Genomic DNA, 25,957 nt, shown 5'->3' with positions numbered 1-25,957 from the left:
CTTTCTGAAAAGAAGTCTCTGGGGGGGGGGGGAGGAAATCCAATGGTTAGGAAGAGACCCATAAAACCCTTTTGTTAGAAGATTCAGAGCACTCAAGATTTTAAAAAATACAAAGTCAAAAAAAGTGATTTCCCCTCCACCATCAGCCTCCGCTCCGGGCTATCTGAAGAAACTAGCTAATTATAAAATGAACACCTGACATTTTCTCTAAAATTTGTCAGTGGTAACCAGCTTATTAGAGGACAAATGAACTTCCCACCAATCATGTAACAGTATATACCTTGATTACAATTGAAATCATGTCCTGTCTTTAGATGAAGTAACTTTTTCAAATTAAGTCTACTCAGTTGAGGACATAGATCAACTTTAATAAAGCAGGGATACTGCCTGAAAACCTAGGACATTTAAAGAAGAAAATAATGTAATTTTCTATATTCAAAGGAATGGCTCCTTTGTATGGTATGAAGTTAAAGGGACACCTGACCTTTGCAAACATATATTTACATGTAGGTATGTATATTCATGTTTTATTTTTGAATAGGTAAAATATTTACACGATTCAAAAATCAAAATGATAATCAAAAGTATACACTGAAAAGACTTTCTACCACCCCACACTCCCCACATTCCATGGGTCCCATTTGATAATTATTTTTATTAATTTATCCTGTAAGTGAGAATGTAATAAACATTACATAAGTTAAGTACTCATGAAGATTTTATTTTCCTAATTATTTCAACAATTCTCCCTACTATCTTGTTACAATGTTAATTTGAACCATGAAGAAAGAATTTGGCAAGCAAAACTAGCCGACTAAATCTCTTACCAGATTTCAAATAAATAAAATAAAATAACTTTCAATATTCTCTAAAGTTCTATTAATGAAAGTTGTGATCTATTAATTTCATCATGATATATATATATGAACAAAAGCAAATAAAACCATTCTCCATTCACCCAGCAATTGTACTACTAGCCATTTATCCAAGGGATACAGGTGTGCTGTTTTGAAGGGACATATGCACCCCCATGTTAATAGCAGCACTATCAACAATAGCCAAAGTATGGAAAGAGCACAAATGTCCATTGACGGATGAATGGATAAAGAAGATGTGGTATATATATACAATGGAGTATTACTCGGCAATCCAAAAGAATGAAATCTTGCCGTTTGCAACTGCGTGGATGGAACTGGAGTGTATTATGCTAAGTGAAATTAGACAAAGACAAATATCATATGACTTCACTCATATGAGGACTTTAAGAGACAAAACAGATGAACATAAGGTAAGAGAACAAAAATAATATAAAAACAGGGAGGGGGACAAACCAGAAGAGACTCATAAATATGGAGAACAAACTGAGGGTTACTGGAGGGGTTGTGGGAGGGGGAGATGGATTAAATGGGTAAGGGGCACTAAGGAATCCACTCCTGAAATCATTGTTGCACTATATGCTAACTAATTTGGATGTAAATTTAAAAAAATAAAAAATAAAATTTTTTAAAAAAGCAAAAAAAACCCAAACATTCTCCATTCCTATTTCTGAGAGTATTGACTAAAATACAGATATTTTTATTACTTGTTTATTTGTTTACTTTTAATTTTTGTTTTGAGAGAGACAGAGAGACAGAGAGAGAGAGGGAGGGAGAGAGCGTGTGCATGTGGGCAGGGGAGAAGGGCAGAGAGAAAGAGATGGGAGAGAATCCCAAGCAGGCTTTATGCTCAGTGCAGAGCCTGCTGAAGGGGTCAATCCCACAACCCTGGGATCATGATCTGAGCTGAAATCAAGAGTTGGATACTCAACCAACTAAACCATCCAGGTGCCCCTAAAATACAGATATTTAAAACTTTATTCAGAGACTTAAGTTTTTCAGTAGTATGAATGAAAAAGCCTTTATGTGTGTATCTATCTATCTTTTCTGACCCTTGAGGTAGACAGAAACATTTCAAACTGAGATCAGTCCACAATCTATGTTAAATAAGTTTAGGAAAAAAAGTATTTTACGCTTTATGCTAGAATGTTAACTAGTAAGTTCACTGAAAAAAAGACTAGTCAACCATTACTGCTGAGACAATACTTGTGTTTGTCATCCAAATTTTTAGAATCAATACTCAATGTATTAAACATATTTCCACTACAATACAATACACTTTCATGTAATTCCAGCTAAGCAATAAATTTCCCATTGTATAAAAAAAATATTTCTTGTGCTGATTGACAACCTGTAAGCCTTACTGGAAATCTATCAGCAAGGGGAGTGACTGCTAACTCAGATTCAATGCTCATCTATCACAACTCCACTGAGCTACGTGTATGAGAATGGATGAGAGCAGCAACTTAAGAAAGAAAATAAATAAATTAAAAAACAGTACAAAGATATGAAGATGTACCGCCTCAGAGGCAAAGCCTCTGGGAAATAAGGTAGTAGAATGATTAACTTGTGAGCTAGCATAAGAGAAATGGTTCTTTCTGAGCAATTAGTTGGGATGACTAAGTTTTTAGAAGGGCAAGTTGTAGTCACTGACAGAAACCAAATTATTCTACCTATAAATAGTGAGAAAAATATAAACAGTCAAGAAGTCTTCACTGAATTATGTATCTTCAGAGAAATATGTACCTTTATACATATAGTGTCAACAACGGAAGGAGTAATAGAGTACTTTTCCTCACCTTGGGTCTCAGAGTTATTTCCATTTTAAATAAATTCTTCTATTGCACTCATCATACATAAAAATTATTGTCATTATTTTTATATATCTTTCTCCACTACTATCTACTCCTTGAAGGCTTCCATCTTATTCTAGGACACAATAGAAAAATGATACATAACAATAATTAATGTTTTTGAATAACTGGCCATACAAATAAATAGTAGCAACCAGGACATCATTTTTCTAAAGCATAAATATGTTATACTCAGTACTAAAAAGTCTTATCCATTGTACTAGAATTGATGATATTATACTATTATTGGTTCTTTTCATTATCTTGCTAACATTTAAAAATTTACTTCCATTTTATAATAACAGAATGTGTTTCTATGTCAGTGATTTTATTATCAAGACAACATTTTTCACTCTGATATTACACTAGAAAAACTACCTACCACAACAATTGGCTGTCTTGCCCAAGCATAGAATTTAAATTAGAGACAGCTCAAACTTTCAACATCAAAGGAATGCCAAGCATACTGAAGCTAAAACAAACTTTTTGAAATCACACTAACCCACTGTCATTAACTTTCTGGGATGTGAGTTCTTATTAAAAGGTTCACAACTGAAACTGGCAAGTTAATAGTTTGTCATATCACGGGTATTGTCAATTAAAATAATATGTACGCCCAGCATCTACATTTTCCCTAATGCAAGTAGGTGGCAGTACTGATCAATAAGCTATTTTCCAGTCTTATTCATTAATTAAGCATTTATTTAGCAACCTAGAATTTGTCAGGCACAGGAGAGTATGCAATTAAGCAAATGTTTTTCTTCCTCCACTGAATTTAAGACACAGAATAGGGTAATATACACACTTCTGACTCTTAGAATTCACATTGATATTAGTTCAAAACTAGTTATTTGAGAACATGTAAAATGAAACAAGGTAAGCCAGATTTAGTTTGAAACTATCATCCAAGTAAACAAATAGTGAAATATTACTGTAAATCAAAATGCAAATCAAAATATAGCTCAGACTGCTTTAAATAATTTTTAAGATAACTATAATTTTAGGAGTGGTACTTTTATAAATTTTTCTTTTTCTTGAAGTTTCTGGTATTTATAGCTCTCTTTACAAAAATACAGTCCTTGAGGATTTGACACAAATAAATTGCAACATTAATTCACGCAGTAAAAGCTTTTTTCATCCCTTCTAATTGGGCCAAATTAGTTCTCTGATAAACATATGTGCAAGTACATATATATATACACACATACATACATACGAGATGCAAGTTAAGAGTTTCATTTATCAGAGCTACAGAAGAAAACAATAAAGATGGGAATTTTGCTTGTTTGCTCTGCTAAAATTCATATTGTGGTAGAGCTATCAGATTTAATCCATGCACCAAAACATTCCTTATAATATCTCTATGCAGATGGGCAATACCTGCAATAATTGACAAAGTAAGTCACTCTGGAATGTATCCTGACTTCTTTAGAAATCAATTCATCTTTACATCTCATGCTTCAAATCCAAAATCAACCATCAGTAAGTATGTTGAATTCATATCCAAAAGTTCCTTCTCAAAATTTTGTTGTAATTGCTTTATAGTAACCCTTCAGCAAAGTAAGGAAAATATCATGAGAAACTATAAAAATAAGGTTGATTTCAAGAAAAATAAAACAGCAAATATAGAGAAGGGATGAAATCAATATTCTCTCAATAGAAGACCTAGAACTCTATTCACTCTTCTACTTTCTTTATCCAGTTCCATATTTACTGCTGCTGGTTGTGATGTTCAAATACATTTACCTACTCGGAAAAAAAAAATTTCTGTAGGTGTGCTATATCAATCTTGTATTTTAGTATTAAAATAGCCTTTTGTTTCAAGGTTTGTTTAAAATTCTGGAATTAATGTCTTAAATAAGTCACAGATTAGTCATGACTTAAATTTAGTTATGACCAAAAAGTTTTGAGAAAGGGGCTAAAAGCTAAGAAGTAAAAAAAGTTGTACATACTGAGTCAACAACAACAACATTAATAGCAGGAAGCCATAACGTTTAGAACTAGAAGAGAACTTGGAAGTCATCTAATCTAGTTCTCCTTCATTTATGAAATGAACATGGGGTTTGGAATTGGAGAAACCTGAGTTTAAACACCAGCTTTGCTGTTATTAGAGTGGAACCTCCGTAGGGGTTGACCTTTTAGGAGTTCTAGTTTTTGTAATGGTAATTACCGCCTATCAACTTTACTAACCTAGCCCACAGAGTCATTGTGAGGACCTAGTAGATGCCCAGCATACAACAGATATGCTCTAAAATAATAACTGCTATTAACAGGTGAGAAAGCTGAGGGTAGAGAATTAAGTGTCTTGCTCAGGGTTATACAGCTGTATTAGAACCTTAGACTCTGGTCCCAAGTTCACTACTTATTAATTGATTTCCATTAGATACGTGATGGCTCAAGCAAGTTAGGCTCAAAAAATCAGACATTGCTAAAGAAGGAAGCAAAAAGTTATATTTTGCAAACAGCAATTGCATATGCAAACTATGATTAAATCTTGATTATTGTTCATGGAATGATTATCTAGATCCATCTGACTGTGCTTCTGCTACATGTGGGAAATCTGAGGCAAAGACATGGTGACAGGGAAAAGGTGACAGAAACTGAAAGATTTAGGTTAAAAGAAATCAATTAAAAAATAATCACTTATATCCCAATATCTACAAAATGCTGAGGACAAATAAAAACATTACAGTAACCTTTCTCCCCCGCCAAGATACTTAAAATCCAGCTGGCAAGACAAGAAACTAATAGAGAACAATATCTATCAAGTGCCAAATTGGGTAGTGTAGGAGGTCAGAAAATGAAGAAATCATTCAAATAGAAAATTTCATATAAAATAGTCTTGCTTCTGAGTTTGGTAGCAAACAGAAGTTTTTTTAGATGTTAAGGAAGAAAAAGGAAATTATCATCTGTGGACTAAAGACGTGGAAATAACACTATCACTACCTTGAAGAATTAACATATGTAAGACTTCTAGTACTCACTGGTCTTATAAGGTGCATTAAGGAGTAAACTATTTACCAACACACCTACTAATCCAAACATTTAATATTACAGTTAAAATATTCTTTAATTTACTAGTAACGGTTTCTTCAAAAGTACTTTCTGCCATGACTCATTCTCCCATTTTAGGGATAATATGTGTCCTTCTGTACAAGGAGAACTTTACTGTGTGGGCGTAAAGACTGTTGACTTTTTATTTAGTTATAAACACTGACTAATAAGGGGTCCTTCTGTTTCAATAGGCACTCCTACCAGATCATATACACAAACGGCTTGTACTTTTGAATATAGGGGGGAATGAAGAGACTTCAGAAATAAACATTCATTTAAACATGATAATCTCCCAAAAACTTGATGAAAAGACAATAAAAAATGTAATTCAGGGCAGTAGGGTACATGATTCATTGATTTTCACCAATATGTGGGGAAAGGACCTCTGGTATTCAAAAGTGCATGACATACTTGGAAAATTAAACAGTTTGTCTTGCTCTGCTCCCAACCCTTTCTCCCCATGTCCTGCCTCTCCAGCCCCCAGACTCAAAGCCTCCTTTTAAGGAAGTCTTAAGGAAAACACTTCATTGTAGAGCATTCTAGCTCACCGTGTAACTGGTCATCATGTAAAGAACTAGGGGAAGTGCTACTGTAAAGTAGAAGGTATGTGAGATTCAAACACATGATATAAAGTATGGTCCAATGTAAAATATAATATGCAAATATTTAAGTGTGTGTGTGTGTGTGTGTGCACGCACACGCACACACACACAAAGAAAAGCCTATGTAAATATATTAAAATATTCACAGTGGTCATCTAAGAGGCTTAATAAGAGATTTTCCCTCTTTTTTCTTACCTGTCAACAAACAAGTTCACTTGCATAACCTTTTGAACCCAGTATGCGCCAACAACTGTTTTAGGCTCTAGGTATAAGGTGGCAAACAATGCAGATGAGCTCTCTACTCCCCTATAGTGTAACATTCCAGGGCGGGGTGGGGGAGAAGTCATCTAATAGGCAAACTAATACATGACTAAGATAATTTCATATAATGCTTAGTTCTAAGAGAGAAATCAAACAGGGTGCTATGAAAGAAGTAGGTAGCTAGGGTAGTAAAGAAGTGTGGCTAATTTTGAATGGCATCACCCGGGAAACAACTTTTAAGTCAAAATGATAGAGTAGAGCCTGGGATCCGCAAGAATAAGGCCAGTCTAGCTAAGATGAAGTGACTGGTACACGATGAAGTCAGACAGGTAACCAAGGACCAGATCATGTAGGATCCTGTAGGTCATGGTCAAGAGTTCAGATTTAATTGTGAAGTCATTACAGGATTTTTCAGGATAAGAGTAAATACAACAGAACTTCTGTATATATTTTTGCCTATATTATTTTTTATATTTTCAAAAATATATATAAAATTAAATATTGCTTACAAAGTAATTCTCAGTTACTGATTAAAGAAGATATAACTCTTTTCAACTCTTTCGTGCAGCAATTACTCTTTCATTTCCCTCACACTTACTCTCAAACTCAGCAGCTATCCCAAAAGATTCCTAAACTTGGAAAAGAGAATTATATTACTTTATTAGGCTACACCATGTGCCAAGCACTATTGTAAGTCTTCATATCTCATAACTCAATTCTATAAGAATGAAGGAGTATCTACTGCATCATATCTCTATTACCTTGCTCTTCTATTCTCTATGTTCTGATTTTATCCTTACATTTAATAATTTACTTTTTTTGAGAAAGACACTGATGTTGGGCTCAGATCTCTATAGATGGACAATGCATCCAGCCTTATTATAATAAATGTCTATAATGGTAAATGATATGGTTACCTTTAGTTATTAGAGACAAAAGGATTTTACCCATGGTACACTTTTTAAGACTGCTTATCTGTGATCATAAAAAAAAATTCCAGAACATAACCACAGAATCTCAAAGTTGGAAAAAGCCTTCAGCTAAAGCTAAGTACAGCCTCAGGTGCAACCCTACTTATTAGGTACACTCTCATTAGCATGCTGTCACACAAGATCTGCTTAATCTAAAATACACATTATTCTCAACTCGGTAATCTTTTATTGGTTGGCTTCCCAATTTTGATAATTAAGTCCAATTATAAAATTTGGCTACCAGATACATAAAGTCCAGATTCAAACTTATTGTATTTTTTAAAATACAGCATCTCTTCTCATCTCAATCATCTTACGTATTTTCCACAAGAATTTAAACTGAGAAGGGATAACTTTAATCTTTTAAAACTCTAGTTATGAATCAAAGTCTGTGGACTTAAACTTACTTCACTTATTCAAAAACACTTATTAATTCCATATTGGTGCGAGGCCAATATGAAACATAAATCACACCAGGTTCTTGCTCTAGCATCATGGTGATCTTTAATCAATTCTTTACTTATTTTCGAGTACCTTGCCTGCTCTTTAAGTATTTGTTTTTTTTTTTTTTTAATTTTTTTCAACGTTTATTTATTTTTGGGATAGAGAGAGACAGAGCATGAACGGGGGAGGGGCAGAGAGAGAGGGAGACACAGAATCGGAAACAGGCTCCAGGCTCTGAGCCATCAGCCCAGAGCCCGACGCGGGGCTCGAACTCACAGACGGCGAGATCGTGACCTGGCTGAAGTCGGATGCTTAACCGACTGCGCCACCCAGGCGCCCCTTTAAGTATTTGTTTGATGCAGCTGTCAAGTAAGGAGAGAAGAACCCAGTAATCATGCCCCCACTACACTTAAAAAGGAGAATTCTAAAGAGTCATTTCAGAAACATCAAATTATATTTTAAAGCAATAATTTAAGAAACTGCATTCTTTGCTTTGAAAGAATCTAGAATTATCTGACTAGCATAACATCTACATGATCCCCTAACTTTTTAGGAGATTTCAACAGACTATAAAGTTTCAGTAAATAAAAGCAGAGTACAAAGAAAGATTACTAGAAATAGATGGGTCATGAGTAAGGTTTGACATAATTTTTGCCTGTCATGGAAATATTTTCAAAATAACTGTATAATGTGAAAAGGTATATGATTTATGGTAGTTTTTTTTATTTGCAGTGAATGTAAGGTCAATAGTCAGGAGCACTTTGACATCTTGGCAAAACTATCAGAATAGAAATATTTTATTTATAGGGCACCTGTGTGGCTCAGTCATTTAAGCATACAACTTTGGCTTAGGTCATGACCTCACCGTTCGTGGGTTCGAGCCCCACGTCGGGCTCTGTGCTGACAGTTCAGAGCCTGGAGCCTGCTTCGAATTCTGTGTCTCCCTCTCTCTCTGCCCCTCCCCTGCTTGCACCCTGTCTCTGTCTCTGTCTCTCTGTCTCTGTCTCTCTGACTCTCTCTCTCTCCCTAGAATAAACATTAAACATTGTTTTAAAAAGATATATTTTAGGGGTGCCTGGGTGGCTCAGTTGGTTAAGCTTCCAACTTCGGCTCAGGTCATGATCTTGAGATTCCTGAGTTCAAGCCCCGCATCAGGCTCTGTGCTGACAGCTCAAAGCCTGGAGCCTGTTTTGGATTCTGTGTCTCCCTCTCTCTCTGACCCTCCCCGTTCATGCTCTGTCTCTCTCTGTCTCAAAAATAAACGTTAAAAAAAAATTAAAAAGATATATTTTAAGTTCACTTTCTTTACTGAATTTCTTTAATATTTAAGAACATATTTATCTATAAATACTCAAGGCCTCCAAATGTTTAAAAACTAACTTTGAAAGTTTGCCGTACTTGATACAGGATTCTAAAATGTTCTTTCTGCAGGATGGGTATCATGAGTTTCCTTCCAGTTGTGTGAACTCATGGTATGTAATCATGGCACAATGACTACTAAACAAATGTGCATTACAATTTAAGATCTGCTCTGTGCATACAGCTGGTCTGTTGAGAACTGCTACATGGTGATTTGAGAACACTTTAAGAAATTGAATCTTAAATTCTTTTTAACTGAGTCAATACATGTTCAAACTTTTACAATATGAAAAAAAAATCCTATGAGGAATAGCTTAAATCTACCAAATTACATGAAGTCAAAGCTAGCAAAAAGATGTTGAACTACAGAAAATTCTTAAAGTTGTAATATTTTGTTAGCCTTTGTGATAAAGACATACACACACACACACACACACACACACACACACACACACACACCCCTGTCTTCATTTTCAGACATTCCTTAAAAGTTATTCTATCAAGAGACAAAACAACATACTAAGAATAACTTTCAAGAGATGTTAAATAAAGACAGGTTAATCATCATGATCACAATGTAAAGGGCAGATTAAAATTAAATGGTATTTTTCAGACATTTTTATTTAACTAGCTTTTATTAAGCAATTGCAATAAGCAGATTTTGTTACTGGGAGCCTGGGTGGCTCAGTCAGTTAAGCATCCAACTCTTGATTTAGGCTCTGGTCATGATCTCATGGTTCATGGGTTTTGGCCTGCTTGGGATTCTGTCTCCCTCTCTCTCCACCCCTCCCCTGCTTGCTCTCTCTCTCTCTCTCTCTCTCTCTCTCAAAATAAATACACATTAAAAAAAAGATTTTGTTAGACCAAGATGTCATTTATACTCCACCAATTCATTTACTTAAAAGACTTTAACTTTGTGAAATGTACTGTACTTGTTTTTCTATATAGGGAACACAGAAAAAGGAAATTATGTGAGAAAAATTTATGGGGAGCCTCTAACCTCAAATTCCACTGTAATATTATGAGTCTCATCCAAATGAATCCTGAGTCATATAATGGTTCTCTATTTTCTAAACAATGAAACAAGATGGGAGAAGAAAACCAAACAGTGATTCAAACATTTTATTTTGGTAGTTCTAGATCTGCTGCATTCAAGAAATATTTAGCCAGGGTTACTAAAAGCCAGACACTAAGCAAAAAGAATGAAAAACTGAGCAAGATGTAACCTCTACCCTGGAAGAACTCCCAATTCAGGAGGAAGAACAGACAAGTCAATAAAAAAAAAATGACGAATCAATATAATTGATGGATGAAATTGCTCAATTTATATGACAATGCATAGAGCTAGAAAGAGGAAGAGATATTTTCAAGAAACACAGATGGCAATATTTTAAACCTAAGAAAAAAGGAAAAACAAACACTACATTTAATCTGATTTGAATACTCCTTAACTGCCCACCATCAAAAAATACTGTAAACTAGTCAAACTTGAATAAGCAACTCTTTTAAAAAAAATTTCTCTTAAGAGAATGAAGTATACACAGAAGAGAACTTCAGGCACTCTTCTAGGTACTTACATAAACTCATTGAAACTGTCTAACAACCCTGTGAAATAGGTACTATTATTATCCCATTTTACAGATGAGGAAACAGACACAGAGAGCTTAAGTAACTTCTCCCCAAGGTTAGACAACTAAGTAGGGTGGCTAGGATTTGAACACAGGTAAATCTTGGTCTCCAGTTTACAGAAAATGAAATAGTGTTTTCTACATACATAGCAAGAAGTACTGGTAGTTAAGAAATCTCTAGGATGTTTCCCGAGCTGTTTCAGTATCCAAATATGTGATTATAGATGAGATCTATGTTAGAATCACAGCAGACATTGAGAAAGAAGAGACAAACTAGGTAGCTAATTGTGTACTCTGATACACTTTACTTCCGGGAATTTACCAAGAGCAGCCTGACAAAGAATTAATACACCACTGCCAATGCCCCCTTGGTGAAGAACTGCTCCCATTATCTTTGACATTATATTGAAGGTAGGCAGCCATCAGTAGGCACAGTGAAAGAAAATCTATCTGATGAACAGTGTTTACGATAATACATGGGTTTGCTTCCTTTCCTAACCCCCCCCCCCACCGCCGCCAAGAACCATAGCCTACCCTCCTCACTCCCTCATGTCCTATACTTTGTATCTCTAAAACATGAAATAATGAAAAAAAGCTGAGAACAGAATACACCAAAGTATCTCATTGGAAAGTCCTTTTGAAAGGGCTAATAGTCTTTCACCCTTACCCAAATGATCTGAACACGATAGAAAACTGACGAAAGTTATGTATCATAACACTAAAGAAATTGTTTTAAATGCTTATCACAACCCCACAACACTTAATTCCCTTAAGTTCCCTTAAAAGGGTATTAAGACTTTTACTTGATTTTGAATTTTTTAGTTTAATAGACTAAAAATACCTAACTTATTAATACGCAGTAGTGTTGAGAGGGCACTTTTTGGAGTATGTATCAAACATATGCTTCAAAATGCAGTTATCACTTTATCACTTTGGCCCTGTTTCTTAATTTCATCACTCAGATCTTTTTTTAAGGAACAATCCATCTTTAGTATCAGTTTGATCCATGTGTGGTTATCACTTCCTAGGAGTAAACATCAGTGTTGATAACACATGCCTATCTCTGTGATTCTATCCTACACTGTTTCAACTATCTCCAATTGTTATTCTACCTGGGATACATAATTAAAACAAATATAGATTTATATGGTTATTTTGATTTCCCACACTCATTCATTCAACAGTATTTATTTGGGTGTCTATTACACATAAGTTAAATTAAGTATGGTCTCAGCTTCATGGCTACAGTTTACAGCATAGTAAGAGAGGAAGACAAACAAAACAAAGCCAAAGTAAAACTGTGGTAAATGCTATAGAGTTTTAGAAAAATGTGTAATGTTAAGGTTTTGACCTATTCTAGAGGTTCAGAAAAGTGAAGTCTTCTTCAGATAAGAAGAAGCAGTCTCTTCAGAGAAGAGAAGCAATGACTAAAGTGTGTTGTGGTGGGGGAAGAGCACCCCTAATGGCTGCAAGGCACAAATAAAGGCTCTATGGCAAGTGCAAAATGAGGTTAAGAGAAGTAGATAAGGGCTAGATTATGCAAGACCTCATAAAGGATTTTGGTCTTTACCATAAGAGCAGTGAAAAGCTAATGCTGCATGTTAGTGAAGGGAAAGAAATAATCAGATAAGCCTCTTGAAAAATCATTCTAAATGTAGTATTAAAAACAGAACGGAAGTGAGAGTGGATGTGGAGAGACTATGTGAGGAATTTATTCCACCAGGCCAGGCAAGAGATAACAGTGGGTTAGACTACCTAGGTGCAACAAGAGACGGGTAGAAGTGAACAGTTACAAGACATTTAGGACATAAAACTAATAGGATTTGATGACAGACTGACTAGTCATGAAAAGTAAAGGAGGAGGAATTATTAAAGATGACATTTAGGTTTCTTATGGTTCTTAGGTTCTTAGGTTTCCCACTGGATGGGACATGAGAGAGGATACTAGACAAGAGTGTTTGTTTGCTTTTCCTGGGGTAGGGAGGATCACGAATTCCATATTTGGTCATATTTGATTTGAGGTGTCTTTGAGACATCCAGGTGAGGATATCATGCTCCAACTAGCTCTGGAGCTCAGAACAAAGGTCTAGATTAGAGATGAAAACATGGGAATCATCTGTGTATAGTCCTTCTCTGAGCCACCTCCTCCCCATTCTAAAGCTGTTAACCACAGTGCTTGACCCAATGCCTTGTCACACTGTAGGCACATTAATCATGTCATGTCCCTTATTAAACTGTAAGTTCCATGAAAGCAGTGACCACTTCTATTTTGATTCTTTTACATCAACTCCTCACATAGGGTGAGGGTATCCTGCACTTAACAGGGTATCAAAAAACAATATTTGAATGAGATAATGAGCAATGTAACACATACTTTGGTCAATAATGACACAAAACTACAGAAAAAATAACCGTAAAAGTTAATTTTCAGCATAATTTGAAAAGCTCATATAATTTTAAATATAAGGGAAGGTGATGTAGGTAACATATTTTATATATTATTTATTTAGTATGTGTTATATATAGTTTTATTTATATCATCTTATATATTTATATATGTATATCCCCCCCTCAGGGAAAAGTAATACAATTTTCTAGATATTTATCAGTTACACAACTCAAGCATAAACTAAACTGAAATATACAGTTTGATATACAACAAAAATGCAATTATCTTTGTTAAAAAAAACCAACCTGGTTTAGAACTTCCTGTACCTTTAAAAATGCCCAACAGAAAATAAACTTTTACTGTTAAAAGGAATATACACAGTTTTAACAACACTTAATGTACACCATATCCCACAGATCTCAGTATTTTATTTATTCATTGGTACTAACCCAAGAGATATCATTTTTGAATCTCCATTTTACTGACAAGAAATCTGAAGCCTTGAAAGTTTTTGAGAGTTACCAAAACCATTTTAAGTAATATTTGCTTTAAAAAAAAGACAAAACAACCTTTGGCAATATATATTTTAATCTCTATGAACAAAATAGCAAGCTAAGTGACATTTCCATTAAAATTAAATTGAATATTATGCATTTTACACATAAACGCCTATCTTTATTTTGCTTTAGTTGCTTTTTATCATGACCTCCCATTGAGAAAGGATCTAGCAAGAAACACTACACTTAATGAAAAGGGCCAAAAGGACTAAGATCCCACTGAAATACTTTAAAAAAAAAAAAGTTCCTGATAGTTATTTCATTGTTACTTCATTTGGTTTTGTGAATATGAAAAGCATTTTCATAATAATTTCATGATAATTTTAACAAAAGATACATTTTGGGGCATACCATTCACTTCTAACTTTGGAGATAGAACATAATTCATCTTAAACCTCACTGTAGTCAACACTATATATATGCATTTCTAAATCCTCTTTGCTTTTCATCTTCTAAGAAATATTTTAACATTTATATATTAAACCTGAAGAATGTTATTACATTGCTCAAAGTATATGTACTTTTGTATATAACCATGGTCTGGAAATTTTAAGTAAATATATTGAAGACTACGAAATACAGTGCAATAATGAGAAACACTAGCGAATAGTATCAATGCTTTGTAAATTACATTAAAGAGAAAATATACTAAAATGAAAAAGGAAAAACTGATAAAAAATATTTTGGGTGAGGTTGTGGTTAGCCATTTATTACTTTTTTGTATGAGAGTTAATTAATATTCTAAAAAGGTCTACAAAAAGCTGAACAACCTCTCAAGCTCTGAATTCATGGCACTGACCTTAGGACTTTCTCAGAATGATTTTTAATGCACTCTGTTATTAGTAAAACCTGTTCAAACACATGCCCCATCTGCCAGCACCCCATCTGCAAGAGAGCTTCTTATTCTTGTAGACAGTACAACTTCTGCTTGCTTCCTTGTCTTCTCTACATACCAGCTGTATGGTAATGAGTATGAGCAGCTGAAAATACCGCATGATAACAAAGCTAACATGAAAACAGCAGAACAACACTTCCCCCCAATGAAGCAGTTGCAGCATGAACACAGCAGATAAGCTACTCAACAGAGGTGGGGTGCGTGAGAATTTCATTTGCGTGTATGGGGGGCCGGGGAGTGCTTGTAGGTGTGTGTGCGTGTGCCACATCCGCATGTATGTATACGTGTTAAATATGGGGTTTCCACGTAATTAAAAAATAAAGAGAACCAAGAGCAGCACAGGGTACCAAAGACAGATCTAAATCTCTAAGCACTTTTGTTAAGACCTGCGAATCAAGTCCTTAAATATTTTCAGTCTCAATTCTTATACAGTAACGATATACCAGGGGCCATTTTGATAAGCTCGTTTTCAAATATGTTAGCAAGTATGTTCCATTTCTTAATTAACTTATTTTGAGGCCTCTAGGGAAAGAAATGGAGTCAGAGCTTAAAATCATAATGGGAACTATTTACTAGACATTTTAGCAGCTAATATGTGAATCAACACACTCTTTTTAATTCTTATACAGCGATTTAAATTGTTTCAATTTAATGGTATTGAAGCCAACACATTTATTCTAAACATCTGAGAAACTCCAAACAAAATACTAAGATAGCACAGGTTACCTTAATTTAGGAAGACATAATGGGGTTAATTTTTACATAGATGATAGTCACAGTGAATGAATCTACATAATGTAAGTAGAACAAATCACATTAATTTTTCACATGCAGTAGCTTTCCATTTAGAGATTAACAGTCATTCAGGAAATTATTTAAGAAAATGACCATTTAAAATTGGTGCTAAGCATTTTCTTTCACAATTTGAACTAAAAATGAAAAAATATTCAAAACACTAACTGTAAGTAAAAGAAATAAGTACTATCATATAAGGAGATTTAATTATAACTTTTACCAATACACTGAAAAAGCCTTATGCGGACTTCGTAATAGTTATTAAGTTCTTATTACATAACCATACTTTCTATAGGTTATTTCATTTTATTCTTACAACAACCCTATGAAAGTAAGTACTTCTACTATCTCCATTTTACAGATGAGGCTTAGTAAGTGGTGAAGCTAAGAATGCAATCCCAAGTCTAACTGACTCCATCATCTATGCTGTTAAGCACTCGGCTATTCTGATATAAACTCCATAAGGATGAGGATTTGAGTCTGTTTCATTCACTGTTGTACTTCAAACGCCTAAAGCAGTCCTTGACTCATAGCAATTATTGAATGAATAAATGGAAGAGAAAAGTCGTCAGTTGTTTTTAAGTGTAAATCAATTTAAGTGGGGAAAAAAACTATCAATTTTGTAATAACCCGAATCGTTTTGATACTGAAAAAAAAATACTTCTTAAAGAAACTTAAAATGGGGCGCCTGGGTGGCGCAGTCGGTTAAGCGGCCGACTTCAGCCAGGTCACGATCTCACGGTCCGTGAGTTCGAGCCCCGTGTCAGGCTCTGGGCTGATGGCTCGGAGCCTGGAGCCTGTTTCCGATTCTGTGTCTCCCTCTCTCTCTGCCCCTCCCCCGTTCATGCTCTGTCTCTCTCTGTCCCAAAAATAAATAAACGTTGAAAAAAAAAATTTTTAAAAAAAAAAAAAGAAACTTAAAATAAGACTGTTTAGTAACCTAAACTGTGTTCACTTGTTAGATTCAAAAATTAAGACTTTATTTAAAAGATTCTCATAGTTAAACACTCATGTCTGAAAAGGCTGGTACAGGATGAATAAGAGCAAAATCGCACTGATTTTGGTGCTCACTTCAGCAGCACACACACTAAAATTGGGACGACACAGAGAAGATTAGCACGGCCCCTGCACAAGGATGACACACAAATTCCTGAAGCTTCCATATTTAAAAAAACAAAAAGAGCAAAATTGCACTGATTTTACTATTTTTGCATATTTTTGTAAATCCACTTTACCTGTCTTCATTTTACTCTATAACTATAAAAATGTTCTTTTCCTGTTAGCTTAACATATTCCTTGACTTCAAATATAACAAGGCCATGAGCTTCCCTAACATAAAAGATTGGTACACTATGCATCAGAACCTGAATTGAAAGAATAGTTCCAACTTAATAAAATACTCCCCAATCATCCCTTAAAAAATAAGACATACAACTGCATTTTCTCAAAGAAGAACGAACTTTTAACACCACTTAACCAATTCAAAAATCCCACAAATTCACACAAGATTTACAAAAACAGTACTATACTGCCCCTACATGTTCAAACTAGTAGTAACAAGGACATTTTAAAATCCAAAGTGATAATGCAGAGATTTTTGTGGAATACTGAAAAGCTGTTTAAGCTTAAATTGTGCCCAAGTGAACTATACGTAATCACCCACACATAAAAATGTAATTAAATATAGGAATAACCTACAAGTTTTGATTTACATTTTCAATACTAGCAAGGAGAAAAAAATTAAGAGAATTTCACCCAAAATTGTATTTTTTCTCTCAAATATAAGATACATGAAAATATAAAATAATCAGAAACAAATAACTAGCTCTGTGTTTTTGGAGTCAGTATTAATGTATTAATGTTTGAGAAATACTTATTCTTAATTGTTCTTCCTCTAGCCCTAACTAAATGTCAATAAAGTTTATAAATATATAAACATTTATATATATAGAGATACTACCAAAGTCACAAGAGAAACCTAGTATCAGATTCACTTTTTAAAAAAAAAAAACCTATCTTACTTTTCACAATTTAGGGATAAAACACTATATATGCAAATAAAGAGATGTGCGGCATCATGGAAATAACTGAACTGTAACTTCTAACATTTAGAATGTCATTGGCTTCACCATAAATGGTAGTCCTTTCTGCTCTTACTTTCTATGGTGAAGTTTCTATAATATTAAAAAAAAACTTAACTTATATCTATCATTTATATCTACCATAAATACATCTCCTATAAATTATATCTATCATTATATAATTGGTTTATATGTGAGACACACATTAATTTATGCAACTTTCCACAAGTCAGATAGGGCCAAGAACTCTAATTCTGATGCAGGAACAATCCAGAAAGAAATCACTAGGTGAGCTTGATAAGATATTAAAATTTCCTTCCAAGAATATGAAAAAATGGAAGAAAATGGAATCGTATTTAATCTTTCAGGACCTCAAAATACTATTCTGTGCTAGATACTATCTAACAGTATTTGAAAACCAGTAGATTATACATTTCAATAAAATTACCAACATAATCCTATCAAGTCAGAGAAAGACTGTGTCTGTATATGAATGCACATGTATGTAGTATCTATACAAACAAATGGAGAAACTATAAGACAAATTACCCTGAGTTGATTTAGAAAAGAAAAGCGTACAATTGAATAAAGGAGTCTGGTGACACACTATATACTGGAGCACACCAAACACGCTGTCCCCACCCAGGCAGAATTCTCAGGGTCACCAAAACGTTAAATTCTATAAAAGGTAGGACTTTTTCTGCTTTGTTCGCTAATGTATCTAAAGTGCCTAGAATTGTGCCTCGCAATTAATAGATGTTTATTTGTTGTATAAGCTAATTAACCTCTGATTTTGATATGTGACCATAAAGTGGGGACAATGAGATAAGTCTCTGAGACAGAACAGCATCTGTAGCCTCCTTAAAGGAAGGCCTCTGCCTTACTCATCTTTGTTACACTAGCAACACACATAGAAAGTATGCCTAATATGTATTAGCAGAATAAAAATTAATTTAGTGCTATTAATTTTATGTAGAAATACTAGAAGAAGTAAAACAGTGGTAGAGGTTCTCATTCCTCATTTAATGTATAAGTCGGATAACAGGAGTCGCATTTAATCCCTAAAGAAAAATAATATATAAGCTCTGAATTATCATTATATATTATATGGAGCTGCCTATAACTAGGTTAGTAAAATTAGGTATCCATTTATATCAGGTATGTTTTACAGTACTTAAATATGCATGTGCCCAGAGACTTAAGACAAGGCTTTGACTACTTTGACATTTCAAAGTGTATTCCATTTTTTGTAGGTGGGTGACAGCTGTAAAACTCAAAGGTCTGTGGAGTCCCACAATTTTGCAGAAAGCTCTATTGCTGACTTCAGAACTTTTTGGAGTTTAGAAAAGTAATACAGTGCATATGTATTACTGAACACTTCCAGTACTTTATACATTAATATTTTTGCAACAAAGTATAGGACCATTCAGATAAATAATAAAACGGTCTTATGTCAGTTACAGTTAGGGTTGGCTAACTTTAAAAAAGTTCTTAGTTCTCAGGACTTGCTGGATTTCTGGTCTGCAGACAAGGGACAGTAGATTTATTTCATATGTGTTTACATTACCAGAACTTAGTACCAAGTTTATTTTTTAGCATATTTTTCATCTGTCTTCCATACTAAACTTAATAGCCTTGCCCTGTGCTGTTAAAATTACTGAACTACTTAAACAGATTGTTATCTATCAACAAAAGGGAGAAAAATTCACGGCAGTTACTTCTACAATGTAGTTGTAGACCTCTAAAACACATTATAATTTGTTTTACATTCATATTTGACAACTGAGACACAGCCTAATACCAAGACATCACTTGATGACAAAAACCATCTAGAAAGCAATGTTATCAGAGTTAGATATTGAAGCCATCATAAATTGTGGGAACAAAGCTAAGAATTACATATTTAAAAACCCAGCATTACATAGCAAAAGTTAATCCTTAAAACATTTGGCAACTAAGTATGGATCTGTTCACTCAACAAACCCTACAACGGTCAGTATACCATAGTGTTTGTGATATGACAGCCAGATGCCTGAGTTAGGATCTCAGCTCCGTCGCTTATCACCTCAAGGGCAAGTTATTTAACTTTCCTGTGCCTCCTCAGATTCCTCATCTGTAAAACAGGGATCCTATAACACACCACCTCTTTCACAAGGTTATTTTAAGGATTATATGAGTTCCTATATGGAAAGTATAGTGCCTCCTCTGCATCCCAAGTTAGACTATATACTATTACCTGATTTTACTGTCATCGAAACACTGGCATTAACAACTACTTTTCTGTTTCCCTAAAGTAGACTCTAAGCACCATGAGGGCACGGTCCCTGTCCATCTAGTTCACTGCTATATCCACGGGTTCTAGGAAAATTTCCAACCCTGTTCTAAGTATTTCATACATATTTTTGGCTGATATTAATACTAATAAATGTCATGTCAAGGGGGAAGTGAATTTGCAGAAGCATAAATAATGTGAAACACCAAGATGTGAGCCCAAGCAATAATATAGGTTCCTTCTGTCCATCACTTCTCTGATCATCTGCTTAGCAAACATACTTCATGTTTTGATTCAAAGTTACTGTGAAGCCTTTCTTGAGCCATGTGCTTTGAGACTTCGGTGACCCTCTCGTGCTCCCACAGTATTTTGTACATGGGTCCATTTAAGCAATTATCTTTTTATACAATAACGATTTGTTTATGGTTTTTACCACTTGACTATCTAAGACGCTTAAAGGATTGTGATTTTTCACCTTTGTATATCCATCCACAGGTACCGGGGATGAAGAACCATCACCTTTTTATTTATAGCCAGTACCTTGCACAGTACATAGAATAAGACCACAAGAAAATTTATAATTTATATATATTCTGTTTATTTATGTTTATGCATGACCCATGAAACATTCCTAAGAAGAAAAAGTCTGACATGATCTAAAATAGAATGGTCTGATATGTGGTAACTAATTCCTTTATTGATAAAATAGTGATAATAAAAACTACCAGATTATTTGAAAATGTCAACTCTTCCCCACTTCCAATGGAATATATGTGTAAGGAAAATAACCCTAGGAAGTAACATTTTACTAGTTTACTCAAAAAATAATAATAATAAGGTACCCTATTAAAATATCTCTCCAGACTTGCTCATATCACCACCCTGTTCTTCCTCCTGTCCAAAGTACTTTAATATTTTTTCTTTATTTCAGCATTTTCTGACATTTTTGGGCTACTGTAGACTCTTGAAAGTAGCCATTTAAATGACTTTACCCTATGTTTGTTTCTCCTTCATTTTCAAAATTGGTAAGTAGTAATTACTTTTAAAATTAAGTGTCAAACTGTATCTGAGTTTATTTAAATTTAGAAAATGAAATATTCAAAATCACAGCTGCAAAGTCATTGAAAAACATTTAGTAAACAAAAACATGTCATATTCGTAACAGTACAAAAACTACTTCAGAATCTTCCAAGTTTAACACACACTTCAACGAATTAGTCATAGGAATATTTATACTAACTTTCTCCTGCGTATCACTAGGAGCATAAAAAGACAGACATTAAAGATAATTTCTGAACTCTAAGAGTTTATAACCTAATTGAGGAGACAAGATAACTATATGAAGGTATCAAATAACATCACTGGGCAGTACATATATGCCTAAGGGCCAAAGGTAATGGCAACAATTACAATATGTTCCACTGGTGTATGAGGACAAAGGTAGATGCAATCAACGCCAGGAGAAAGGTTCCAACCAGACAGGGAAGCTAGACTGTGAGGTCATATAAAGGATCTAGAAAGACAGAGGCACAAATATAATTGGTGGACACCTGAATAGATCAATCTGGGAGAGAACTGGAGGATGCTGGCTTTTTAAAGGTTTCATATTTCTGTATGTTAGGTAAACATCCATCTATTTCTAATTGCCTAAGAGTTCCATGAAACAGATATTGAGTTTCATGAGATGTCTTTCAGGCATCAAGGCATTTTAAAAGACCAGACTTGCTACAGCTACTTTCAATGAGAATTAATCATGGCTAGACTAGATTAAAAAAAAAAAAAAAAAAAAAAAATGTAAACCTGGAATGGGGCTAAAGGCAAAGCTATGTCAGAAATGTAAAAGTAAGTAGTAGTGCTATAAGAAATAGGCAACTATTTCTGGCAGCTGCTCTTGTTAGTATGAGAAGTACTCTTGTCATACATATTATTAATAGCAGTACACTTTGAGAGAGGCTGTCACTTATACTGTGCAAATATCACACTATAATTCAGAAATATAAAATGATAAATTAAGGTGGTGCAAAAACTGAGATAACCACAAGGCTTGCGGTAAAGATAATGTGTTACATCAGTGATAAATCATAAAACTACATATGTAGATCATCCATTTAGATAAAAACACAGATTGTAGTTTTAAAACAATGGGAGGAGAAGAAGAAAATTATACTTGAAAATAATAGGTGACAGGTCTACGGCAAATATTTTCCAAAAAGAATAAAAATAAAATTACATGAGCAACAAATGATTTCTTGGTCTATTTATATATTTTCCTCCTGAAGCTATTATATATAAACATATCTCATTTTCTCAAAATGAAAAAGATTCCTTTGATAAAAAACCTAGAATACTAAAATTGGAAATAAAATAATCCAGTATTAGCTAAGTAAAATCCACAAAACTTTGCCATGTAGGAATAAATCTACTTACAATATGATTTCTTAAGGAGCACCTGGGTGGCTCAGTCCATTAAGCTTCTGACTCTTGATTTCAGCTTATGATCTCACAGTTCTTGAGACTGAGCCCTACATCGGGCTCCATGCTGAGGAACTTGCTTGGGAATCTCTCTCTGTTTCTCCTTCTCTCTCCTTCTCTCTCCTTCTCTCTCTCTCGCCCTCCCCCACTCCTCTCTCTCTCTCAAAATAAATTTTAAAAAAGAAAGAATATGATTTCTTTCTCTTAAGCAACATTAGAAATCCCTCGTGCTGGTTTTTAATTGGTACAACTTTCTGGAGAGCAATTTAACAGTATTTTTTAAGAATCTAAAAAGGTTCATACTCCTTGACCCAATCAATAACCCTACTTCTAGAAATCTGTGTATAGAGATGTTAAAGATTTATGTACAAAAAAGTTCAAAGCAGGTCACTGTCTAAATCAACAACAGTAGAAAAAATTATGGATGCATTTAGTAGGTTATATATTAATTAATAGCTTTATTATACTTAACGCTGTATATTAAGAAGAGAAATAATAAGCAGTATGCTAAAATTGTAGCAATTAGCCACACAAATATTTTTTTCTACATAACTACAAAAGAATTAGAAAAAAAAGATGATGGTTTTAAAGGAAATGTAAGATTTATGGCTTGAACAATCTCATTCTAAAAATTTACCCTGAGCCGAAACTCATAAACAAGCAAAAAAATGTATGCACAAGATTTATTGCAGTATTATCATAATCATAAAAATCTATCTTCACTGTTTTATAAGCAAAGTTTCATTGAAACACAGTCCTGTCCATTTACCCATTCATTTAAGTATTGCCTAAAGCTGCTTTCATGCTACAATGGCAGAGATGAATAGTTCTAACAGTGACCATAAGGTCCACAAAGCCCAAAATATTTACTGGTCCTTTGCAGAAAGAGCTTGTGGACCCCTGATTTAAACTAACCCACAATGATAACAACATGCAGGAGTGATATTAACGTTTTCTCAAATGACACAAATATTCTAATTTTATTTCTATTTGCATTTTAAAGAAAAATTGTTTTAAATGTGGTATTTTGAACAAAACTTGATATGGAATATACTTCCCACAAAATTGTTTTCAATTATCAGAAATCCCATTACATTTCATTATTCCCATACATTTCATTATTGCTTGAGCTCTTGGGTTTTGGGACAACGAGTCCTTGTCCCATATCAGCCCTACCTCCCCTCCCACCACTCCCACCAGCAGTCCTATACCCCTCTCCTAGCGGTGTTGCCAATACTTATGCTACACAATCAGTACACAGTTCAAACCCAGGAAAATACAGGCATTCTAAACACAGTATTTTGTCTATAAACCAGCATAGTCAGGTATCTTTAAAAGCCCTGTATAAACCAACAACGGCATGTCATTTGGAAATTTCTACCAAAACAATAACAATGAAGAGTAACTTTACAAGAATATTCTAAATGCTTAAAAGTCTCCAAACAAAATGAGTTAAGAAATGAGATTTAAGCACTGAAGTACATTTTCCTCCTCTTTTAGTTGTAAAGATATTATTTCTCTAATCACTAAAAAGGAAAAAAAATGCTGCCAAATAAGCTATAAAATTCCATCAAGACGTATCTTGAGGTACATTTTTTTTTGCATTTTAAATATTTCTTATATATGTTTAAAATGCAAAAAAAAAAAAAATAATGTACCTCAGGATTTAAGAAATGCAGTAGTATCATAATTAGACATTCCAATTTCAAAGAAAATTCAAAATTTTCAGTTATTTTATAGATTAAGTAAGCTTTTCCTGTAAAATTTCCTCTAAAGGACAATCAGTTCTTTTAGAATAAAGTTATATACTAACTAGTCCTCTCAAATTTTCGTGTCTGGATTACCTATAAGACTTTTAAAAATACAGATAGATTCCTGAGCTTTAATCCAGATCTCTTACATAAGACTATCCAAAAGAGGGGAGCCCAGGAATCTACATTTTTAACAAGAATTTTAACAAGTATTCCTCATAATAAGTATGAGGACCTTAATACTAAAAATATTTTTATTTACAGTAACTGGTTAATAACTTGACTGTTATTTCTTTATTGTTCTATTAAGTCCAAACTGCCTCTAATGAGAGACTAGAATAATTTATATAATAAGTTAGACTACCAATACCAATTTTACACTCAATATGAGGTAAATAAATTTTCTGAAAACCTTTCAAGAGATACAAATCGAAGTTTAAGTTACATCAACTATTTCAAAGGATTTTTCACAATTTTCGAAGTATTTTATTGTGCAAACATTAAGTGGATCAATATCTATGAGGGATGGAAGGACAATACCATGTTTTTCAAATTTTACTAGGTCAAGATTGCTAAAGTCTTATAAGAGGTCACTGTAGTGCACATTAGCTCACTACTCGGAAGAAAAAAAAATGGCCTACAAAATACAGAACTCTATCTGCTTTGTGTACTTTGTTGTCATTAGAGAACAATCTGCTTGAAAATAAAATGTACCCAATATGAGATATATTAGATGTTACACACAAAATACGATTAATTACATATCATACCAAGTCTTCCTTACATCTTTGATAAAGAAAAATACATGTTTTAAATGTTTATCATCAATTTACCAAGGGAAAATTAGTAAATTAAATAGCAAAGAGCATTCAAATCAATTAAAAGCTATCTAAATTAACCAGGCACAGAATTCCGGGGAGGGGAGGGGGATATAATTACGCTATCCCTCTAATATTTCTAGTAGTCAGATTCAATGAGTTATGCAATTATAAGTTACTGGCAGGCAGGCTGTCTAAAACTGAATGTGTTTTTTAACTATTCCAAAAAATGTTCTTGTGTGAATTTTATTTTTCGAATTTAGTTCTCTTCTGCTATTACAAATGCAAGGCTATAAATTAACATAACATAGTAACCCAGAAAAGTCAAGCTGCATAGTGACCCTAGGAAGACCTCAGGGAAAGCCTTGAAGTTCTCTATTAATTTTTCTTACAGAATCTGTTGCTGAGCCTTTTAGATTTCATGTACATGTTAGAAGATAAAGGCAAAAATATACACTGTGACATAATGAAGTAATCTACCATATATTGTACCTAAGTTTATTAAAAACAGCAACAAAGAACAAAATCATCTTGATTGTTAATATCTTAACCTTTTGATTTAAAACACCCACATTTCTTTTCTTCAGTTTAAAATTTTACTTGTATTGGTATTTTCTTTTATAGAAGTATAAAAATAATAAATTAGTTTATTAATGACTTTGAAGCTATTCGAGGCCTCTGTGTAAATGCTTAAATCAGAACAGTGACCTCATTCAGAAGTTATAAAAGTGACAAAGTGAACGAAGACAAACACTTTCCGACAACATAGTAAAGAAGAAAATAAGAGGGTGGTGGAGATATCTGTATTCTATTTTCAATGTTTAAACTGTATTACATTTAAACCTCAATCAAGATGTTTTTCAACATGGCTACCACTTGT

General features: G+C 33.8%; 1 protein-coding gene and 1 non-coding gene across 5 annotated transcripts in view; one reads left to right on the top strand and one right to left on the bottom strand.

Annotated features, from left to right (window-relative positions):
- The window catches only part of FBXW7 (F-box and WD repeat domain containing 7), a 231,044-nt gene that overhangs the window by 34,746 nt on the left and 170,341 nt on the right, over positions 1 to 25,957 (bottom strand). The gene's annotated exons all lie outside the window — the stretch shown is intronic.
- Positions 16,747 to 16,852, top strand: LOC112859120 (U6 spliceosomal RNA). Its single transcript, XR_003223439.2, has one exon. It is a non-coding gene; the product is annotated as a U6 spliceosomal RNA (small nuclear RNA).

The sequence above is a fragment of the Puma concolor genome, chromosome B1 (assembly GCF_028749965.1).
Source record: "Puma concolor isolate L17-30 chromosome B1, mPumCon1.1.hap2, whole genome shotgun sequence".
Taxonomy (NCBI): domain Eukaryota; kingdom Metazoa; phylum Chordata; class Mammalia; order Carnivora; family Felidae; genus Puma; species Puma concolor.
This window is presented reverse-complemented; position numbering and strand designations above follow the sequence as displayed.